The 22,828-nt window shown below is 46.3% G+C and overlaps 1 protein-coding gene across 1 annotated transcript in view; it reads right to left on the reverse strand.

Moving 5' to 3' along the window:
* LOC143808768 (uncharacterized) overlaps positions 1-20,302 on the reverse strand; it is a 74,779-nt gene extending 54,477 nt beyond the window's left edge. The window contains exon 1 of the mRNA XM_077291750.1: positions 20,163-20,302. The gene's annotated coding sequence lies outside the window, so the exon portion shown is untranslated. The remainder of the gene's footprint in view (positions 1-20,162) is intronic.
* Positions 20,303-22,828: the final 2,526 nt, after the last annotated feature.

Raw genomic sequence — 22,828 nt, forward strand, 5'->3', positions numbered from 1 at the left:
GTTCCTAGTGTCATACAGTAAGAGACCTGACTTTAAAATAGTTTGCAGCATCTAGTGTGTTATAGAGGGCTGATCCAGAGGCCACAAAAAAATTCTTGTATTCCTGACATCATACAGTAGGGGACATCTGACTTTCAAATTGTTTGTAGCATATCTTCTTTGTCATACAGGCCTCATCCTCACTCAAACAATTATTTCTTCTGTGACTAACTCTGTGATTAACACGATGCAGCATGCCATATTTGTTGTGAATTTGGATTCTGGGCTCCCCCGGTGGCCGCTTGTGGAATTGGACTTGTCATCCTCTTTCCTGTTTCACCTGTTTCCATCAGTAGTGGGTGTCGCTATTTAAGCTCATTTCTCTGGTGGTTTCTTGCCGGTCAACAATGTTATCTGATGCCTCTCAGTGCTTGTTCCTGCTTCTGACAACTACTAGATAAGTTGGACTTCTGTCCAGGTTTCGTTTTGCCTATTTGTTCCAGTTCACAGCTGAAGTTTTGTTACTGTGTCTGGAAAGCTCTCGTTGATCAGGGATTGCTACTCTGGTGTTATGAGTTAATGCCAGAGTTTAAGGTAATCTCTGGATGGTGTTTTGTTAGTGTTTTTCTGCTGACCATGAAAGTATACTATCTGTCTTCTGCTATTTAGTAAGCGGACCTCAAATTTGCTAAAGACTATTTTCCTGCTGCGTTTGTTGTTTCATCTGAACTCACCGTCATTATATGTGGGGGGCTACTGTCTTCTTTGGAATATTTCTCTAGAGGTGAGCCAGGTCTTATATTTCCCTCTGCTAGCTATTTAGGTCTTAGGCCAGAGCTGGGCATCTAGCAATAAATAGGAAATGCTACCTGGCTATTTCTAGTTGCGCGGCAGGCTTAGTTCATGGTCAGTATAGTTCCATCTTCCGAGAGCTTGTCCCTCTATAGGCTTGCTATGATCTCTGCCTGCAGAGATCATGACAGTGGGGCTACTGTCTTCTTTGGAATATTTCTCTAGAGGTGAGCCAGGTCTTATATTTCCCTCTGCTAGCTATTTAGGTCTTAGGCCAGAGCTGGGCATCTAGCAATAAATAGGAAATGCTACCTGGCTATTTCTAGTTGCGCGGCAGGCTTAGTTCATGGTCAGTATAGTTCCATCTTCCGAGAGCTTGTCCCTCTATAGGCTTGCTATGATCTCTGCCTGCAGAGATCATGACAGTTTGACCGGCCCATAAAGTGTTAAAGACCCAGGTTGAGAAAGGAGAGTTATAAGAAGTCTGCTGGAATTTTTTTTTTTTTTTTTTTCCTCCAGTTTGCCTTGCTGCAGTCTTTTTTCTCTCTCTCCTCCTAATCTCTGTATGGCTCTGTGTGCACCTGACAATAATGGATCTTCAGAGTGTAACTGCGGGTTTGAATAATCTCATCACGAAAGTACAAAATTTACAAGATTTTGTGGTACATGCTCCAGTATCTGAGCCGAGAATTCCTTTGCCGGAGTTCTTCACAGGGAATAGAGCTAGCTTCCAGAATTTCCGAAATAATTGTAAGCTTTATTTGTCCCTGAAGTCTCGTTCAGCTGGAGACCCTGCTCAGCAGGTTAGGATTGTGATTTCCTTGCTCAGGGGTGACCCTCAAGATTGGGCCTTCTCATTGCCAGCAGGGGATCCTGCGTTGCGCGATGTGGATGCGTTTTTTCTGGCCTTGGGCTTGCTTTATGAGGAACCTCATTTGGAACTTCAGGCAGAAAAAACTTTGATGGCACTATCTCAGGGGCAAGACGAAGCTGAGGTTTACTGCCAAAAATTCCGTAAATGGTCTGTGCTTACTCAGTGGAATGAGTGCGCCTTGGCGGCAACTTTCAGAGAAGGTCTCTCTGATGCCGTTAAGGATGTTATGGTGGGGTTCCCTGTGCCTGCAGGTCTGAATGAGTCCATGACAATGGCTATTCAGATTGATAGGCGTCTGCGGGAGCGCAAACCGGTGCACCATCTGGCGGTGTCTATGGAAAAGACGCCAGAAAGTATGCAGTGTGATAGTATTCTGTCCAGGAGCGAGCGACAGAATTTTAGACGGAAGAATGGATTGTGCTTCTATTGTGGGGATTCTACTCATGTTATATCAGCATGCTCTAGGCGTACAATGAAGCTTGATAAGTCTGTTTCCATTGGCACCATTCAGTCTAAGTTTATTTTGTCTGTAACCCTGATTTGCTCTTTGTCATCCATTGCCACGGACGCCTATGTTGACTCTGGCGCCGCTCTGAGTCTTATGGATTGGTCCTTTGCCAATCGTTGTGGTTTTGATTTAGAGCCTTTGGAGACTCTTATTCCTCTGAAGGGGATTGACTCCACCCCATTGGCTAATAATAAACCACAATACTGGACACAAGTAACCATGCGTATCAATTCGGATCACCAGGAGATTATTCGTTTCCTGGTGCTGTATAATTTACATGACGATTTGGTACTGGGATTGCCATGGTTGCAGTCTCACAATCCAGTCTTGGACTGGAGAGCAATGTCTGTGTTGAGCTGGGGATGTAAGGGTATTCATGGGGACTTACCTTTGGTTTCTATTTCGTCGTCCATTCCCTCTGAAGTCCCTGAGTTCCTCTCTGATTATCAAGACGTCTTTGACGAACCCAAGCTTGGGTCGTTACCTCCGCACCGTGAGTGCGATTGTGCCATAGATTTGATACCGGGTTGCAAATATCCAAAGGGTCGTTTGTTTAATCTGTCTGTGCCGGAACATGCTGCTATGCGGGAATATATAAAGGAGTCTTTGGAAAAGGGACATATTCGTCCATCTTCTTCTCCCTTGGGAGCTGGGTTTTTCTTTGTCTCAAAAAAGGACGGCTCTTTGAGACCATGTATTGATTATCGGCTTCTGAATAAGATCACTGTTAAGTACCAATACCCATTGCCATTGCTTACTGATTTGTTTGCTCGTATAGAGGGTGCTAAGTGGTTCTCTAAAATTGATCTTCGTGGGGCGTATAATTTGGTGCGGATCAGGCAGGGGGATGAGTGGAAGACCGCATTTAATACGCCCGAGGGCCACTTTGAGTATTTGGTCATGCCTTTTGGTCTTTCTAATGCCCCTTCAGTTTTCCAGTCTTTTATGCATGATATTTTCCGCGATTTTCTGGATAAATTTATGATAATATATCTGGATGATATTCTGATTTTTTCTGATGACTGGGACTCTCATGTCCAGCAGGTCAGGAGAGTTTTTCAGGTTCTGCGGTCTAATTCTTTATGTGTGAAGGGGTCTAAGTGCGTTTTTGGGGTCCAGAAAATTTCCTTTTTGGGGTATATTTTTTCTCCCTCTTCCATTGAGATGGATCCCGTCAAGGTGCAAGCTATTTGTGACTGGACTCAGCCCTCCTCTCTTAAGGGTCTTCAGAGATTTTTGGGCTTTGCCAACTTTTACCGCCGATTTATTGCTGGTTTTTCGGATGTCGTTAAACCACTGACTGATTTGACCAGACATGGCGCTGATGTTGCTAATTGGTCCCCTCATGCTGTAGAGGCCTTTCAGGAGCTTAAGCACCGTTTTGCCTCTGCCCCTGTGTTACGTCAGCCTGATGTGAATCTGCCTTTTCAGGTTGAGGTTGACGCTTCGGAGATCGGAGCTGGGGCAGTGTTGTCGCAGAAAGGTTCCGACTGCTCCGTCATTAGGCCTTGTGCCTTCTTTTCTCGCAAATTTTCGCCCGCAGAGCGGAATTATGATGTTGGGAATAGGGAGCTTTTAGCCATGAAGTGGGCGTTTGAGGAGTGGCGCCATTGGCTAGAGGGGGCTAAGCATCAGGTGGTGGTATTGACTGACCACAAAAATTTGATTTATCTTGAGACTGCCAGGCGCCTGAATCCTAGACAGGCGCGCTGGTCTTTATTTTTTTCTCGCTTTAATTTTGTGGTGTCATACCTACCGGGTTCTAAGAATGTTAAGGCAGATGCCCTTTCTAGGAGTTTTGACCCGGACTCTCCTGGTAATGCTGAACCCACAGGTATCCTTAGGGAGGGAGTAATTTTGTCGGCCGTTTCTCCTGATCTGCGGCGGTCCTTGCAAGAGTTTCAGGCGGATAGACCGGATCGTTGTCCGCCTGATAGACTGTTTGTTCCGGATGATTGGACCAGTAGAGTCATCTCTGAGGTACATTCTTCTGCATTGGCAGGTCATCCCGGAATTTTTGGTACCAGGGATTTGGTGGCAAGATCCTTCTGGTGGCCTTCCCTGTCACGAGATGTGCGAGTCTTTGTGCAGTCATGTGACATTTGTGCTCGGGCCAAGTCTTGTAGTTCTCGGGCTAGCGGACTGCTGTTGCCCTTGCCTGTTCCTAAGAGGCCTTGGACACACATCTCGATGGATTTTATTTCAGATCTGCCTGTTTCCCAGAAGATGTCTGTCATCTGGGTGGTCTGTGACCGTTTCTCTAAAATGGTCCATTTGGTTCCTCTGCCCAAGTTGCCTTCTTCTTCTGAGTTGGTTCCTCTGTTTTTTCAGAATGTTGTCCGATTGCACGGTATTCCTGAGAATATTGTTTCTGACAGAGGTACCCAATTTGTGTCTAGATTTTGGCGGGCATTCTGTGCTAGGATGGGCATAGATTTGTCTTTTTCATCTGCTTTTCACCCTCAGACTAATGGCCAGACCGAGCGGACTAATCAGACCCTGGAGACATATCTGAGGTGTTTTGTCTCTGCTGACCAGGATGATTGGGTTGCTTTTTTGCCATTGGCAGAGTTCGCCCTCAATAATCGGGCCAGCTCTTCCACCTTGGTGTCCCCGTTTTTCTGTAATTCGGGGTTTCACCCTCGATTTTCCTCCGGTCAGGTGGAATCCTCGGATTGTCCTGGAGTGGATGCGGTGGTGGAGAGATTGCATCACATCTGGGGGCAGGTTATGGACAATTTGAAGTTGTCCCAGGAGAAGACTCAGCGTTTTGCCAACCGTCATCGTCGTGTTGGTTCTCGGCTTTGTGTTGGAGATTTGGTGTGGTTGTCTTCTCGTTTTGTCCCTATGAGGGTCTCTTCTCCTAAGTTTAAACCTCGGTTCATCGGCCCTTATAGAATATTGGAGATTCTTAATCCTGTTTCTTTCCGTTTGGACCTCCCTGCGTCCTTTTCCATTCATAACGTTTTTCATCGGTCGTTATTGCGCAGGTATGAGGTACCTGTTGTACCTTCAGTTGAGCCTCCTGCTCCGGTGTTGGTGGAGGGTGAGTTGGAGTACGTTGTGGAGAAAATTTTGGACTCTCGTGTTTCCAGACGGAGACTCCAGTATCTGGTCAATTGGAAGGGTTACGGCCAGGAGGATAATTCTTGGGTCAATGCATCTGATGTTCATGCTTCTGATCTTGTTCGTGCCTTCCATAGGGCTCATCCTGGTCGCCCTGGTGGATCTGGTGAGGGTTCGGTGCCCCCTCCTTGAGGGGGGGGTACTGTTGTGAATTTGGATTCTGGGCTCCCCCGGTGGCCGCTTGTGGAATTGGACTTGTCATCCTCTTTCCTGTTTCACCTGTTTCCATCAGTAGTGGGTGTCGCTATTTAAGCTCATTTCTCTGGTGGTTTCTTGCCGGTCAACAATGTTATCTGATGCCTCTCAGTGCTTGTTCCTGCTTCTGACAACTACTAGATAAGTTGGACTTCTGTCCAGGTTTCGTTTTGCCTATTTGTTCCAGTTCACAGCTGAAGTTTTGTTACTGTGTCTGGAAAGCTCTCGTTGATCAGGGATTGCTACTCTGGTGTTATGAGTTAATGCCAGAGTTTAAGGTAATCTCTGGATGGTGTTTTGTTAGTGTTTTTCTGCTGACCATGAAAGTATACTATCTGTCTTCTGCTATTTAGTAAGCGGACCTCAAATTTGCTAAAGACTATTTTCCTGCTGCGTTTGTTGTTTCATCTGAACTCACCGTCATTATATGTGGGGGGCTACTGTCTTCTTTGGAATATTTCTCTAGAGGTGAGCCAGGTCTTATATTTCCCTCTGCTAGCTATTTAGGTCTTAGGCCAGAGCTGGGCATCTAGCAATAAATAGGAAATGCTACCTGGCTATTTCTAGTTGCGCGGCAGGCTTAGTTCATGGTCAGTATAGTTCCATCTTCCGAGAGCTTGTCCCTCTATAGGCTTGCTATGATCTCTGCCTGCAGAGATCATGACACATATTTCACCTTGGAATTTACTGTCGCTGAAAATCAGCTGTTTGCAGAGGTGGTGCAGAGTTTAAAATCTAATTTTTTGTTGGTAATACTGTGCTCCTACCACACTATCTGAGCCACATGACTGGGAAAAAACAAGGCTGTGGTGGAAGGGAAATTAGGCTTGGTGTTCAAGGTGTACGTGGGGTAGATGGTAATGTTTGTGAAAGCACTAGTGAAGCAATGTCACGTCCCATGCAAAGACAAATGACAACTTTTGTTACTGGTCGGGCTACTCCACTAACTTTCGTTGGCAGATGCACAGCGGTACACCTTATCAATGATGTCCATAAAGAGCATGTACTCGAGTGGATTGCTATGATAGATGCTGTGTGTGAGGCAGCTGAGAAAAGCAAGGAGACTGGACTCTGTAAAGACTGTTTGCTGCCAGCTTGTGTGTGAAGGTGTTAACCCCTTCATCTTGGGAGCCTGTGGTTCTGCTTTGGAACAAGGACAGAGCATTCTTGAGCTGAGTGACTGTAGAGCTCTATGGAGACCCTTTTTGTGGTTAGCTGACAAGCAATAGAAAACATCCTGTGCAGATTCAAGCAGTTTGCTCTCAGGAGAATTTGTGAATGACTGCTGGAAGGAAGAGAGACGGTATCTTGTACCTTCGTGTTGAGAGGGACCCAGACAAGCACCGTTGAAGTGCTATCTCGTACCGTATCATGAGGCTACAGAACTGTAAGTCCCCAGCGTGTGGGCTCGGCATCGGCCGACAAGACGCGGATCTTTGCTTTTCTATAGCTGTTTTGGCGCCGAAGATCTTGGGACTGGCTGCAGCCAATGCAAGTTATAAGCCTGAGTAGAGGCTTCCTTCAGGTTAACGGTACCATAATAATAGATACCCGGGTGTCCTTATATTTAGTGTTTTAGAGCTCCTGTTATATCTATAGACATTGTATTGTGGGTTTTGATCTATTTATACTCAGTGTGCCATCCCAGGGGGTCCCATAATACCACTTCAGCCGATTTACACCTGTTTACTTAGTACCTGATTTGATCTTTTGCACAGGTAAATTTATTTTATATCACAGTGTAACTAACACACTCAAAAAGGGAACCTTGGGATTGGCATATGGATTCCAGCTCCGGCTGAGTGAGTGTATTCAATAAGGGGATTTCAGTCTGTTTCTTTCAAATACTAAATCTCACCCCTACTGTTATTTTAGTAAAGACAATATTGAGATTTCTGCCTCAGACTCGGTTTGTGACCCACTGGATCTTATTAGGACCTCTGGTCATTACACAGTCACCATTACTTTTCTGTGTCAGCGCTACACCAGCATGTCTCAGACAACATCACCCATTCCATGACTAAATCTCTGCCTTCCAGGGTGCATTTCACCACGGACATTTAAACGAGTAAGCATGGCCAAGGGCATTACATCTCGCTGACTGGGCACTGGGTGACTCTGGTGGCTGTGGGGACAGGCGCTGCTCCACAAGTCTTGGAATCCCCAAGGCTTGTAGGACAAACCTCTACATTTAACACTTTCTCCACTGCTTCTGCCTCCTCTATCTCCTCTAGGGTCTCCACCTACGCCCTTAACCTCTGCCTTAACGAGACATGCATTCCAACAGTGCAGAGCGAATCCCCACCACCTTCGTACTGTGCAGTCAGGGCTCACCACAATCAGGCAGCATTAAAATTGACTTGCCTTGGAGATCGCAGTCATACAGCTGAAGAGTTGTGGACATATCTCCAGGCTGAGTTTGATCAATAGCTGTCTCCGCTGAACCTGCATCCAGGGAAGGCCATGTCCGATAATGGTGCGAACCTGGCGGTGGCCCCACGGCGAGGCAAGCTCACATACGTGCCTTGCATGGCTCACGTCCTCAACCTGTGGTACAGCGTTTTCTCCGCCACTATCCTGGCCTGGGTGAGCTGCTTCAGAAAGCACCTAAGGTGTGTGCTCCTTTCCATTGTTCGCACACCTCTGGTCATCGACTTGAATCGATACAGAGGTCTTTGTCCATGCCAGTTAGCAGGTTGATATACAATGTGCCGACATGGTGGAATTCCACTCTGCACATATTGCAGCGACTGTGGCAGCAGCAACAAGCCCTGACGCAGTATGTCATGTCATACAGCCTGGGCCAACAAAGTACGGTGGTCGTGACGCATATCACGTTTACAGAGTGGGCACAGATTAAGGACCTCTGGACCTTCTGCACAGTTTTGAAATGGCTACTAAGATGGTTAGCGCTGATGGTGCCATCACAAGCATCACTATTCCGGTCATCTTTATGCTGGAGCAGACTTTGATTAGCCTGCGGGAGGAGATGGTGGTCCCAGAGGAAGAGGAGGAAGCCGAGGAGGGTGGGGAAGGGATAACAGAGTCTCTAAGTTCCCGACTGTCATCACACAGGTGGGTGCCACAGGAGGATGGATTACTGAGATCGAGGGGGGCTGGTGATAACAGACAAACTTATCGAAGATGTAAGATCCGAGCAACAAATGGCGGAGGAAGAGGTGATGGGCAAGCCAACTGTCAGATGAATAGGATAATCCTTCCCTCTCTGTTCTCCGTGGTTGGTGGAAAGTAACGGAGGAAACAAGCCTCATTGTTACCCAGCCATCAACCCAGCATGGGCTTGAACCTCATGGTAGAGGCCGACATATGAGTGCCTTCTTGCTGCACTGTCTGCAACATGATCCCTGTATAGCTATGATTAGGAATACTGCTGACTACTGGGTGGCGACTGTTAGATCCATGTTATAAAACCAAATTTTGCCATTTGTTTAAATGTGAACACTCCTGGTTGTGTGTCCATCTGCTGGATTGGGTGTAGTGGAAGACCTGTCGGTCCCTATTATACTATTTCTACTGTGGTGAAATTGATGCCACTTTGGTGGTGACTGGCACTGGTTTTTGAAAATATGTAGACTCCTGGTTGGGTCTCCTTCATGTGTGTTGCATGTTGCAGTAGGCCTCCGAGATTGTCAGTCCTCCACTTCCTTGGAATCAACCCGTGTTACTATCCTTAAATTTTTCTGACAATGGTGGTCTGCAAAATTGACATTTGTGCCTCCTGTGTGGCTCAGCATAAAAGCAGGTTGAGCTGTTGCATGTGGTATCAGGGCTCCAAGCACAGGAGTCCTACACCAATCCCTCACCCACCACGTCTTACTGTGACGTTCAATTGAAAGCTGTAAATGATGTCCCAGACCCCGATACCTCATGCCTGGCTGATTGCTGCAGTACCATGCTACAATTTGTACTGTGGGTGAATTGAGGCCACTTTCCTGGTGTCCCTCATTTCATGTGTTTTAGCAGCATTTGGGGCTGTTAAAAGGTGTTGTGCATGCGTTTGTTTTTGCCTCCCATGGACATGAATGGCGTTCGGCTATGTTTGGCAAATATTCGATGAATTAATCTGCAAATATTGCATCTTCGGCGATCGTAATCTGCACTGAACAAAAAATATACTCTTGTGCCGAGTAACTAACACTGTGTCTCCCAACCGTGAATAATAGAAAAGAATCATAGAATCCTAAAATGTTAGATTTGGAAGGGATCTCCGGGGTCATCCTGTCCAACCCCCTGCTCCATGCAGGATTCACGAAACCATCTCAGACGGATGTCTGTCCAGCCTCTGTTTGAAGACTTCCATTGAAAGAGAACTCACCACCTTTCGTGGCCGCCTTCTCCACTCATTGATCACCCTCACTGTCAAAAAGATTTTTCTAATATCTAATCTGTATCTCCTCCCATTCAGTTTAATTCCTTTGCTTCTCGTTTTTCCATGTGCAAATGAGAATAAAGATGATCCCTCTACACTGTGACAGCCCTTCAGATATTTGTAGATGGATATTAAGTCTCCTCTTAACCTTCTTTTTTGCAAGCTAAACATTCCCAGATCCTTTAACCGTTCCTCGTAGGACATACTTTGCAGTCCGCTCACCATCCTGGTAGCTCTTCTCTGAACTTGCTCCAGTTTTTCGAAGAGGGACATACAATGTAGTTTATACTCTACACCCAAACATCACCTAGTCCGTAATATGCACCCAACAGAAATATTCTCCTACTGAAAACCTTTATGTCCTCATATAGTATCATTGGACCCCTCTTATGGTCCAAAAAATGTCTAACAATTCTGCTACACCAAAAGAGACACACACAAGCCCTGTTACACCAAAACACACACACACAACACTGCTACATCAAAACACATACCCACGCTCTTGCCTCTGTCCTGCTCTTCTCTGCTGCCTAGACAGTGATCTGAGAAGTTCTAGCGACTCAAAGGGTTTGGCATTATAATCAGTATTTACATAGACAGTAGGCGGAGGAAGGACCTGTCGAATCCTTACTCCACCATTATATTCAGATGCATCTGTGTCCTTTGAAGCAGTTTAGGATTTAAAGACTTTACTGCAGGAGTTAGAAAGAGGCCTGGCAAAGAATGTGAGTGACGGGCAGAGGTTTTTAATGGATTGGTTTCCTAAGATTATGTGTCACTTGCAGAGTTGTAGGGATATTTTATCAGTTGCAGAGGGCTTGTGTCAGTTGCAGGGCTTGTGTCAGTTGCAGACAGCTTGTGTCAGTTGCAGAAAGCTTGTGTCAGTTGCAGAGGGCATGTTTCGGTTGCAGAAGGCTTGTGTCAGTTGCAGACAGCTTGTGTCAGTTGCAGAATGCTTGTGTCAGTTGCAGACATCTTGTGTCAGTTTCTGACAGCTTGTGTCAGTTACAGAGGGCCTGAGTCAGTTGCAGAGGGTCTGAGTCAGTTGCAGAGGGCTTGTGTCAGTTGCAGAGGGCTTGTGTCAGTTGCAGACAGCTTGTGTTAGTTGCAGAGGGCCTGTGTCAGTTGCAGAGGGCTTGTGTCAGTTGCAGAGGGCCTGTGTCAGTTGCAGAGGGCTTGTGTCAGTTGCAGAGGGCTTGTGTCAGTTGCAGAGGGCCTGTGTCAGTTGCAGAGAGCCTGTGTCAGTTGCAGAGGGCCTGTGTCAGTTGCAGAAGGCTTGTGTCAGTTGCAGAGGGCTTGTGTCAGTTGCAGAGGGCCTGTGTCAGTTGCAGAGTGCCTGTGTCAGTTGCAGAGGGCTTGTGTCAGTTGCAGAGGGCTTGTGTCAGTTGCAAAGGGCTTGTGTCAGTTGAAGACAGCTTGTGTCAGTTGTAGAGTGCTTGTGTCAGTTGCAGACAGCTTGTGTCAGTTGCAAAGGGCCTGTGTCAGTTACAGAGGGCTTGTGTCAGTCCTCTATTTTGTTTACTAGTAGGAGTCTCAGCTGAATGACCCTAAGTGATCTGCTACCAGCGACCCTGAAAAGCATTTTAATAAATTTTCCTCTTTCTGTTTAAAATCCTCAACTTTGCAACATCAGTCAAAGCTAAGGGTCAATACAGAAATACACAGAATACTCAGAATCCTCTGTGAGCTACACACATCCACAGCACATCACTTATATATCATCGTGAGAGGAAGGCAAGCCAGACCAAATGTCTCCGTGACCCCTGTAGTGTGCACCACGGAAAAACTGGCTCCCAGACAAGAAGCCAAACAATAGGAACAACTCAACATCAGAAATTTTCCACAATTATATACAAGTGCTTCTCACAAAATTAGAATATCATCAAAAAGTTAATTTATTTCAGTTCTTCAATACAAAAAGTGAAACTCATATATTACAGTTATATGAAAAAGTTTGGGCACCCCTATTAATCTTAAGCTTAATGTTTTATAAAAATTGTTTTTTTTGCAACAGCTATTTCAGTTTCATATATCTAATAACTGTTGGACACAGTAATGTTTCTGCCTTGAAATGAGGTTTATTGTACTAACAGAAAATGTGCAATCTGCATTCAAACAACATTTGACAGGTGCATAAGTATGGGCACCTCACCAGAAAAGTTACATTAATATTTAGTAGATCCTCCTCTTGCAAAAATAACAGCCTCTAGTCGCTTCCTGTAGCTTTTAATGAGTTCCTGGATGAAGGTATTTTTGACCATTCCTCTTTACAAAACAATTCCAGTTCAGTTAAGTTTGATGGTCGCCGAGCATGGACAGCCCTCTTCAAATGATCCCACAGATGTTCAATGATATTCAGGTCTGGGGACTGGGATGGCCATTCCAGAACAGTGTAATTGTTCCTCTGCATGAATGCCTGAGTAGATTTGGAGCGGTGTTTTGGATCATTGTCTTGCTGAAAGATCCATCCCCTGCGTAACTTCAACTTTGTCACTGATTCATGAACATTATTGTCAAGAATCTGCTGATATTGAGAGGAATCCATGCGTCCCTCAACTTTAACAAGATTCCCGGTGCCGGCATTGGCCACACAGCCCCAAAGCATGATGTAACCTCCACCAAATTTGACTGTGGGTAGCAAGTGTTTTTCTTGGAATGCTGTGTTTTTTTTCCGTCATGCATAACGCCTTTTTGTATGACCAAACAACTCAATCTTGGTTTCATCAGTCCACAGGACCTTCTTCCAAAAAGAAATTGGCTTCTCCAAATGTGCTTTTGCATACCTCAGACGACTCTGTTTGTGGCGTGCTTGCAGAAACAGCTTCTTTCGCATCACACTCCCATACAGCTTCTCCTTGTGCAAAGTGCGTTGTATAGTTGACCGATGCACAGTGACACCATCTGCAGCAAGTTGATGCTGTAGCTCTCTGGAGATGGTCTGAGGATTGTCCTTGACTGATCTCACCATTCTTCTTCTCTGCCTTTCTGATGTTTTTCTTGGCCTGCCACTTCTGGCCTTAACAAGAACTGTACCTGTGTTCTTCCATTTCCTTACTATGTTCCTCACAGTGGAAATTGACAGGTTAAATCTCTGAGACAGCTTTTTGTATCCTTCCCCTGAACAACTATGTTGAATAATCTTTGTTTTTAGATCATTTGACAGTTGTTTTGAGGAGCCCATGATGCCATTCTTCAGAGGAGATTCAAACAGGAGAACAACTTGCAAGTGGCCACTTTAAGTAGCTTTTCTCATGATTGCATACACCTGGCTATGAAGTTCAAAGCTCAATGAGGTTACAAAACCAAAAAAGTGCTTTAGTAAGTCAGTAAAAAGTAGGTAGGAGTATTTAAAACAAGAAAATGATAAGGGTGCCCATACTTATGCACCTGTCAAATTTTGTTTGAATGCAGATTGCACATTTTCTGTTAGTACAATAAACCTCATTTCAAGGCAGAAACATTACTGTGTCCAACAGTTATGAGATATATGAAACTGAAATAGCTGTTGCAAAAAAAACAATTTTTATAAAACATTAAGCTTAAGATTAATAGGGGTGCCCAAACTTTTTCATATAACTGTATATAGTCATTACACACAGAGTGAGCTATTTCACGTCTTTATTTCTATTAATGATGATTATGGCTTACAGCCAATGAAAACCTAAATGTCATTATCCCAGTAAATTAGAATACTTTATAACACCAGCTTAAAAAATGATTTTAAAATCTGAAATGTTCCCTACTGAAATGTATGATCAGTAAATGCACTCAATACTTGGTCGGGCTCCTTTTGCATCAATTACTGCATCAATGCGGCGTGGCCTGGAGGCGATCAGCCTGTGGCACTGCTGAGGGGTTATGGAAGCCCAGGTTGCTTTGATAGCAGCCTTCAGCTCGTCTGCATTGTTGGGTCTGGTGTCTCATCTTCCTCTTGACAATGCTCCATAGATTCTCTATGGGGTTAAGGTCAGGCGAGTTTGCTGCCAATCAAGCCCAGTGATACTGTTATTTGTAAACCAGGTATTGGTACTTTTGGCCGTGTGGACAGGTGCCAAGTCCTGCTTTAGAATTACATTTCCATCTCCATGTAACAACTCTGCTGGCATCACGGCATGGCCTCTCATCTCTCACACTATCTTACCCACTGCTCCAGGTCATGATGTGGTTTCTGTTTCATGCCAGCTCCATGTTCTGTGTCTCTGCTCTCTGCATGCTTCATGGCTCTGTGTATAGAGGGGCGGCGCCTGAACTCTCTGGTTCTTATAGGAATCAGGTGCATCTGTCCAATCTGTTCCAATTGCCAGGAGGCCTCCAGTATTTAGTGCAGTTCCACCCAGTGTTCTGGGCCTATGCAATGTGTTAGCTCAGTTTGTGTTTAGCTTCTGAGTTTGCCAGGCCTAGCTCTGTGTTATTCCCTCTCTAGAGGCTCCTTGCTTTGCTTTGCCTTGCCTTGATCTTGTTGTCCGCCCTCCAGGAGGCAGAATATCCTGGTCCCTGTGTCTTTGTCCTTGTGTCTTGTTCCATTGCCTTGTCTGAACTTAGTCTTATTTCGGTCTCCTTGTCTGTGGCTTTCTTCCCTGCTGTGTCTTTCCTCGTGTTCTCAGTCTGCTTATACTCCGCACTCTTGTGGCTCTGCCTGCTCTGTACCTTTGTGACTTTACCTCTGCTCCATACTCCTGCGGCTCTGCTCCTTTCTGCTCTGCTCTGCCGCTGCAGTTATCCCTTGCTGCAGCTCCTCTCCACATTCCTTGTGGCTCCGCTCTGCTTAGCTTCTGCAGAAATCTCTTGCTGCAGCTCCTCTCCGCATTCCTTGCGGTTCTGCTCTGCTTAGCTTTTGTTGCTACACTATCTCTTGCTGCTCTACCATTCCTATCCACAGCCTTGCGGTTCTCTTCCTGTGTGAACAGGTACCAACCCGTTCCTTCATTCACCTTTCCTTCTGGTTTGTTTCCGTACCTGCATCTCCTGTGTGAACAGTTCCCAACCTGTTCCTTCTTACCTCGTTCCTTTCTGCCTGTTTCCTTTCCTGCACCTCCTGTGTGAACAGGTCCCTACCTGTTCCTTCATAAATCACATCAACCAGTCCTGTGTTTCCTGCCATCCCTGCCAGTCCTGTGTTCCTGCCAGCCCTGTGTTCTTTGCCGTGTCTCTGCCAGCCCTGTGTTCTTTGCCGTGTCTCTGCCAGCCCTGTGTTCTTTGCCGTGTCTCTGCTAGCCCTGTGTCCTCTGCCGTGTCTCTGCCAGCCCTGTGACTCAGCCGTGCCAGCCTACTCGTCTGAGTTTCAGCCGTGCTCTTCTGCCAGTCCTGCCTGATGCCGGCACCAATCCTGGTATTCCTGTCTCCCAAGTGGGATCAGCAGCCACAGCCAGACACCACCCTGGAGTAGCACCTGGCAGCTGCCTGCTGCACAAGCCTGACCTCACCATCAGAGGCTCCAGTGAAAACCCAGGCAGCTGTCATAGTCACGCCCCTTCCAGGGTAGTCTGCTTTGTAGCACAGTGGGGCCACAAACCCCCCGAGCTCACGCCCACCAGTCAGGGCGTAAGCGTGACACTCCAAAAAGCTTGTCGGCAGAGGGAAGCATGAAGTGCTCTAAAATGTCCTGGTAGATGGCTGCGCTGACTTTGGTCTTGATAAAACACACTGGACCTACACGAGCAGATGACATGGCTCCCCAAACCATCACTGATTGTGGAGACTTCACACTAGACCTCCAGCAGCTTGGATTGTGGCCTCTCCACTCTTCCTCCAGACTCCGGGACCTTGATTTCCAAATGAAATGCAAAATTTACTTTCATCTGAACACAACACCTTGGACCACTGAGTAACAGTCCAGTTCTTTTTCTCCTTGGCCCAGGTAAGACGCTTCTGGCGTTGTCTATTGGTCATGAGTGGCTGACACAAGGAATGCGACACTTGTAGCCCATGTCCTGGAGACGTCTGTGTGTGGTGAAGCAATGACTCCAGCAGCAGTCCACTCCTTGTGAATCTCACCCAAATTTTTGCACCTTTTTCTACCACACTTTTTCCTTCCACTCAACTTTCCATTAATCTGCTTGGATACAGCACTCTGTGAAAGGCCGGCTTCTTTAGCAATGGCCTTTTGTGGCTTCCCCTCCTTGTGGAGTGTGTCAGTGACGCCTTCTGGACATCTGTCAGGTCAGCAGTCTTCCCCATGATTGTGGAGCTACTGAAACAGACTAAGGGACCTTTATAAACACTTAGGAAGCCTCTACAGATGTGTATATTGTTAATTATTCTAATTTACTGAGATAATGACTTTTGCGTTTTCATTGGCTGTAAGCCATAATCATCAACATTAACAGAAATAAACACGTGAAACAGATCACTCTGTGTGTAATGACTCTATATAATATACACACTCACCGGCCACTTTATTAGGTACACCATGCTAGTAACGGGTTGGACCCCCTTTTGCCTTCAGAACTGCCTCAATTCTTCGTGGCATAGATTCAACAAGGTGCTGGAAGCATTCCTCAGATTTTGGTCCATATTGACATGATGGCATCACACAGTTGCCGCAGATTTGTCGGCTGCACATCCCAAAGATGCTCCATACAAGGCAGGATGGATCCATGCTTTCATGTTGTTTACGCCAAATTCTGACCCTACCATCCGAATGTCGCAGCAGAAATCGAGACTCATCAGACCAAGCAACGTTTTTCCAATCTTCTACTGTCCAATTTCGATGAGCTTGTACAAATTGTAGCCTCAGTTTCCTGTTCTTAGCTGAAAGGAGTGGTACCCGGTGTGGTCTTCTGCTGCTGTAGCCCATCTGCCTCAAAGTTCGACGCACTGTGCGTTCAGAGATGCTCTTAGGCCTACCTTGGTTGTAACGGGTGGCGATTTGAGTCACTGTTGCCTTTCTATCAGCTCGAACCAGTCTGCCCATTCTCCTCTGACCTCTGGCATCAACAAGGCATTTCCGCCCACAGAACTGCCGCTCACTGGATTTTTTTTCTTTTTCGGACCATTCTCAGTAAACCCTAGAGATGGTTGTGCGTGAAAATCCCAGTAGATCAGCAGTTTCTGAAATACTCAGACCAGCCCTTCTGGCACCAACAACCATGCCACGTTCAAAGGCACTCAAATCACCTTTCTTCCCCATACTGATGCTCGGTTTGAACTGCAGGAGATTGTCTTGACCATGTCTACATGCCTAAATGCACTGAGTTGCCGCCATGTGATTGGCTGATTAGAAATTAAGTGTTAACAAGAAGTTGGACAGGTGTACCTAATAAAGTGGCCGGTGAGTGTAAGTTTCACCTTTTGTGTTGAAGAACTGAAATAAATTAACTTTTTGATGATTTTCTAATTTAGTGAGAAGCAGTTGTGCAGTCTCTGGTCTCTCCACCTGCAGGTTACATGACCACCATGCAGGTCTCAGGCCTATGTAACATACACTGGGCTTGTCAATCATTAACACTAACAGCCTCAATATCGAGGCTGTTAATGTTACTTCCCTGGTTTCTCTATGATTCTCCAGGCCACTTCCCTGGTTCCCCTGTGATTCTCCAGACCACTTTCTCAGCTTCTCTATGATTCTCCTGGCTACTTCCTCCCCTTTGATTTCCTAGGCCACTTCCGTGGTTCCTCTGTGAAACTACAGGTCACTTCCTAGATATCTCAATGAAACTCGAGGCCACTTCCCTGGTTCTCTTGTGATTCTGCAGGCCAACTTTCTAGCTCCTCTCTGATTCGTCAAGCTACTTTCCCGACTCCTTTGTGAATTCTCCAGACCACTTCCCCTGTTCCTTTGTGATTCTCTAGGGCAATTCTTCGGATTCCTCTATGATTCTCCAGGTCACTTTGCTGGCTCCTCTGTTATTTAGCAGTTCATTTCCCCGGATTCCTCTATGATTCTCCAAGCCACTCCCGGACACTCTGTGATTCTCCAGCCCACTTCTCTGGGTTCCTCTGTGATTCTCCAGGCCATTTCTCTGGATTTCTCTATGATTTTCCAAGCCACTTTCCCAGCTCCTCTGTGATTCTCCAGGCCATTTCTCCAGGTTCCTCTATGATACTACTGGCCACTTTCTTGGTTCCTTTGTGATTTTCTAGGTCATTTCTCTCGGTCGGTCCCTCTATGATTCTATAGGCCACTTTCCCAGACCCTTTGTGATTCTCCAGGCCATTTTCCAGGTTCCTTTGTGATACTTCAGGCCACTTCCCTGGGTTCCTCTATGATTCTCAAGGCTACTTTGCTGGTTTCTCTGTGATTCTCCAGGCCACTTCACTGGTTACTCTGTGATTCTCCAGGCCATTTCTCCGGGTTCCTCTATGATTCTACAGGCCACTTTCTTGGTTCCTTTGTGATTTTCTAGGCTATTTCTCTCAGTCCCTCTATGATTCTATAGGCCACTTTTCCAGACCCTTTGTGATTCTCCAGGCCATTTTCCAGGTTCCTTTGTGATACTTCAGGCCACTTCCCCAGGTTCCTCTATGATTCTCAAGGCTACTTTGCTGCTTTCTCTGTGATTCTCCAGGCCACTTCACTGGTTACTCTGTGATTCTCCAGACCACTTTCTCAGCTTCTCTATGATTCTCCAAGCTACTTCCTCCTCTTTGATTTTCTAGGCCACAACCACGACTCCTCTGTGAATCTACAGGCCACTTTCCAGGTTCCTCTATGAAACTCAATTCCACTTTGCTGGTTCCTCTGTGATTCTCCAGGTCATTTTGCTGGTTCCTCTGTGATTCTCCAGGCCACTTCTGCGGGTTTCTCTAGGATTCTCTAGGCCACTTTCTTAGTTCCTCTGTGATTTTCCAGGTCACTTCCCAAGTTCCGCTATGATTCTTCAAGTCACTTTCGTGGCTCTTCTGCGATTCTCCAGGCCAGTTCTCCTGGTTCCTCTATGATTCTCCATGCCATTTTCCCGGGTTCCTCTATGATTTTCTAGTCCACTTTGTGGATTCCTCTGTGATTGTCCAGGCCACTTTGTTGGTTCTCCAGGCCATATTCCCAGCCCCTCTCTTATATTTCGTTCCTCCATCATTCTCGAGGCCACTTTCCTGGCTCTTCTTTGATTATCAAGGTCACTTCTTTGGTTCCACTCCGATGTTTTATATCATTCCAGTACTTTACTCCTTGCTTCGGGCCCTCGTCGTCACAGTGCCGTCCTTGGCAACAGTTTAGAAATTGACCATCAGAATAACGCATATATGTCCTTCTGATCCATGATCTGTGTTGTGCCACCACATATACTTTGCTTCACATTATCACAACTTCTTCCACTCTGAGAAGTGTGGTACACCTGGACCTGTGCCAGTGGTTGCTCCCTGCCAACTTCCAATTTGTAGCCGCCCACCCATCACCCAATAAGGCCCAAATCTATCACACAATATCTTCAGCTGTCACTCGACCGAGTAACTAGTGTACCCGAGCACCCCGATGCTTGACTGAGTATTGAGCAGTGCCGAGAACGTTGACCCATCACTGATTATCATTATTCGCCATTACTCAGAAGAACACCCAGAAATTGCATTGCTGGAAAATGAACAGATAATTAAACATAGACAAGTGCACTGAAGAAAAGTCCATGACAAGAGGATGACTTCAGGCCACTTTTACCCTATTACAATTTTGCGCTTCGTTACAATGTGTCAGTGCAGGTTCAGAATCTTTAAACTCACTTATAATTGCCTAGACTGGATGCAATTGTTGCAAACCCTCAGCTGTAAGTATGATGTCCGTGAGCCTCATTCCGAGCACGGACCCTAATACACCAACTGTCCATGAATCTCGCAACCTCACACATTGCTACAAGCTCTGTACCTGTAAGACCAGAACTGGATGAAAACAATAAGTTTCCATTCAATGACAGTAAGCAGGCAAATACTTTTCTTCTAGCCCGTCAGTTTGTAGTAAGAGCTCTGTCTGTACTAAACTGATCCTCTTGTTCTGTCTTTTCCTTTTTTTTTCCGTATGTGCGTCAGCTGACACTGCATGAAACAGCAAGCCCTGGATGAACAGATCTATAGTTTCGCTGGGTCCTTTAAACACATAGTGATAGACCTATAAAAGTAACTTTCAGCTATGGCCAAATAAGATCATGACACTCAGATCACACCTGGAGAACAATCTAAACATTTGGGCAAGAAAAAAGTTTGTGAACCTATCTGTAAATAATTGCAGATGAATTTCCCGTGATATTTCTTTGGTGGCGGACGCTCTTTGTACAGATAGCAATTTTTTTTTGCAATAAATGACCCTTTAATTTGCAGTTCAGGACAGTGCACTGACAAATAGTGAAGACATGTAAGGGGCCCACACTCACCTGGATCGGTCCGATGTCTGGTGCTGGTCCTCTGCCCCGGTCCACACTGGCGGTAGCAGAGCTCGTACATCCGTCCCTCACGTTGTCAGCACATCTCCTTCTCTGCCCCTGATCTTTCTGCCTGGCTCACCTGCGTCAGGTAACCTTTGCTCGTGATTTTGCCGTCTCTTCCTCATTCCGTGTCATAGATAACTACAGCGGAGATCCTCATACCAAACAGTGCAGGGACGTCGGAGCCAAGAGGAAATGCACTCGGTGTACACAGGGTGGTGGATTATAAGGCGTGCACTGTAAGGCCGGCGTCACACTACCGTAGAATGCGGGCGAGTGCTATGTGAGCACATGTCAGCATGCTGCGCTTGTCGCCGAGACTCGCCAATGCAAGCCTATGCGTGCGAGAAAAAAAATAATCGCACAGCACTCAGACCATGCAAGTGCTGTCCGACCTTTACGCACCGGTGTTCTTTGAAGAGCCGGAAATTCATCTGCTGCATACAGTAAAATCACACTGACAGGATAGAATAGAATAGATATATACACATAGAACACATAGATATATATAGATGTCAGTGACACATATGTAGCGCCCCCACTGCCGCAGGGCCGAGGGGTACCCGGTACCGGGCCTCTGAGTCTCTGCTCTGGGGTTGTCACGGTGGCTAGGCCCGGTCCGTGACCCTGCTGAGGGGCGCACAATTAAAGGTGGTGGTATGGTGCTGATGTTATGGTGCGGTGTAGTGCCGGTCGCGGTCAATAACGAGGACACCAGGTTGCAGTCTCTTTACCTCTTTACTGAAGGCTTCTGAGTCCCAATCCGGAATACGGTTAACAGGGCTGCGCAAGTCCGGCCGGTCCGATGGCACCTCCAGAGTTCCCTTTGCAGATGGAAATCTGTGCCTACCTTCCTGCGCTTGTGTTGTGGTCCTCCCCTGCTGTGCTTACGGGATAGTACCCCACAACTGTTGTGTCTGTTTCTCGTGTTCCCTCACAACTCGATTCTGATGTTCTCCCTCTACGTCCCCCTGATCTTACGGTTAGGACGCACCCGTATGACGGGGAGGCTCGGAGCTCTTCCGGGACTCTTGCGACGCCCCACTCCTGTTGTTACCCCCCTGTGTCTTCCTGGGTCTGGGTGAGACAGCCCGCCTGTAACTGACTGTCCTGCCGTAGGTTTGAAGTTTGGCTTGGAGCTCTATACTTCCTCGGCGTTCCGGCCACCGGTTATGCGCCTCAATAGGATGTTGCCTCGTCTTACAGCACGACTCCTACTGGTATTCTCCTTGTTGTGTTGATCTCGTTTCTCACTCAGCACAATAAACCTCGCTTCTTGTCCTTTCTTAGGGTGCCGCCGCTATATCGTGCAGGCGTGGTCCCGTAACGTTCTCTCTGGTTGCTAGGCCTCTGTCAGGATCCCACCCCTGACAGGGACCCCTCTGAATCTTCCCCTACAACACCCTCTGCCACAAGGTGTTGCCTGGTTCCAACCCAGTCAGCTTCTCTCTTCTAACTTCCTGCCAAACCCCCAGTTTTACCAGTATGTGAGGAGTGGCCTAATAAATAGCACCCTTAGCTCCCCCTGGAGGCCCGGCTGTGAAATGTATTGGTGTCTGTGATACCTGGTCAGATGAACTCCTTCAGTGCCATCAGACGTACCATAGCCCCCCTTAGCGGCGGAGCCACAGTACTGCAACGACCAGGACTCTGGGGCGCTGCACATACATATTTATATGTACTGTATATCTATTACATAGATGGGTAGAAGAAAAGCCGGCAATTCATCTGCCACTTACTGTAAAATCACAGCAGCAGCCGACAAGATAGAAGAGATGGATTGCATACTGTATATATACATAGAATAGATAGATATACAAATGTCTGTGACATATATAATTAGTACAGTGTGTGTGCAAATTTCTGGACATGTATTTAATTTCTAGAAAAAAAAATGGCGTGGGCTCCAGTGTAATTTTCTTAACCAGCAGAAGGAAAGCCGACGGCTGGGAGCATATATTTATAGCCTGGGAAGGGGGTAATACCCATGGGGCTTCCCAGGCTATTAATAGCAGCTCACAGCTGTATAATTAGCCTTTACTGGTTATTAAAACAACAGCGTCCAGTAGATGGCATGATCACATTGGCCCACGTCCCCTGATGAGCATGGCAAAACGCGTCGGAAGTGCTATATATTAGTCCTTGTGGACATACAGGTTCAATAGAAGGTTTTATGTGTGGCAAATATCCGGACCTTGTGGATGTTAATAGGGTCTTGGTACACGGTCACACCCACTATTTGGTTACTATGCTCTGTATATAAAAAAACTATAATATTTAGGGCTGATGGAGTGGGTGTTTAGGACCATTGGAGCTATATGGAGGATGCGCTGACCAGGCATGACCATAATTTTGGGACTGTCAAAAGGATTAGTTTCCGCCGCAGTGAATTGATACACACACCGCACATCTAATAGGAAGTTGGTGGGTTGTGTGGTAATACAATAAGTAGTGGCTTACCTTTATTTAAAAGAAAACTTTGCAAGGACTGTCCTATAGAGTCATGTGCACCCCATAGGCGTATTTAGTGTTGTCTGTTCTTTGCACCTTGCACTTTTTGTGTTGTCTTAATATTCTGAATGAGCTTTCAGTATATGTAATTAAAGGTTATATTT

This window comes from Ranitomeya variabilis, chromosome 2 (genome assembly GCF_051348905.1).
Source record: "Ranitomeya variabilis isolate aRanVar5 chromosome 2, aRanVar5.hap1, whole genome shotgun sequence".
In the NCBI taxonomy this organism is placed as follows: domain Eukaryota; kingdom Metazoa; phylum Chordata; class Amphibia; order Anura; family Dendrobatidae; genus Ranitomeya; species Ranitomeya variabilis.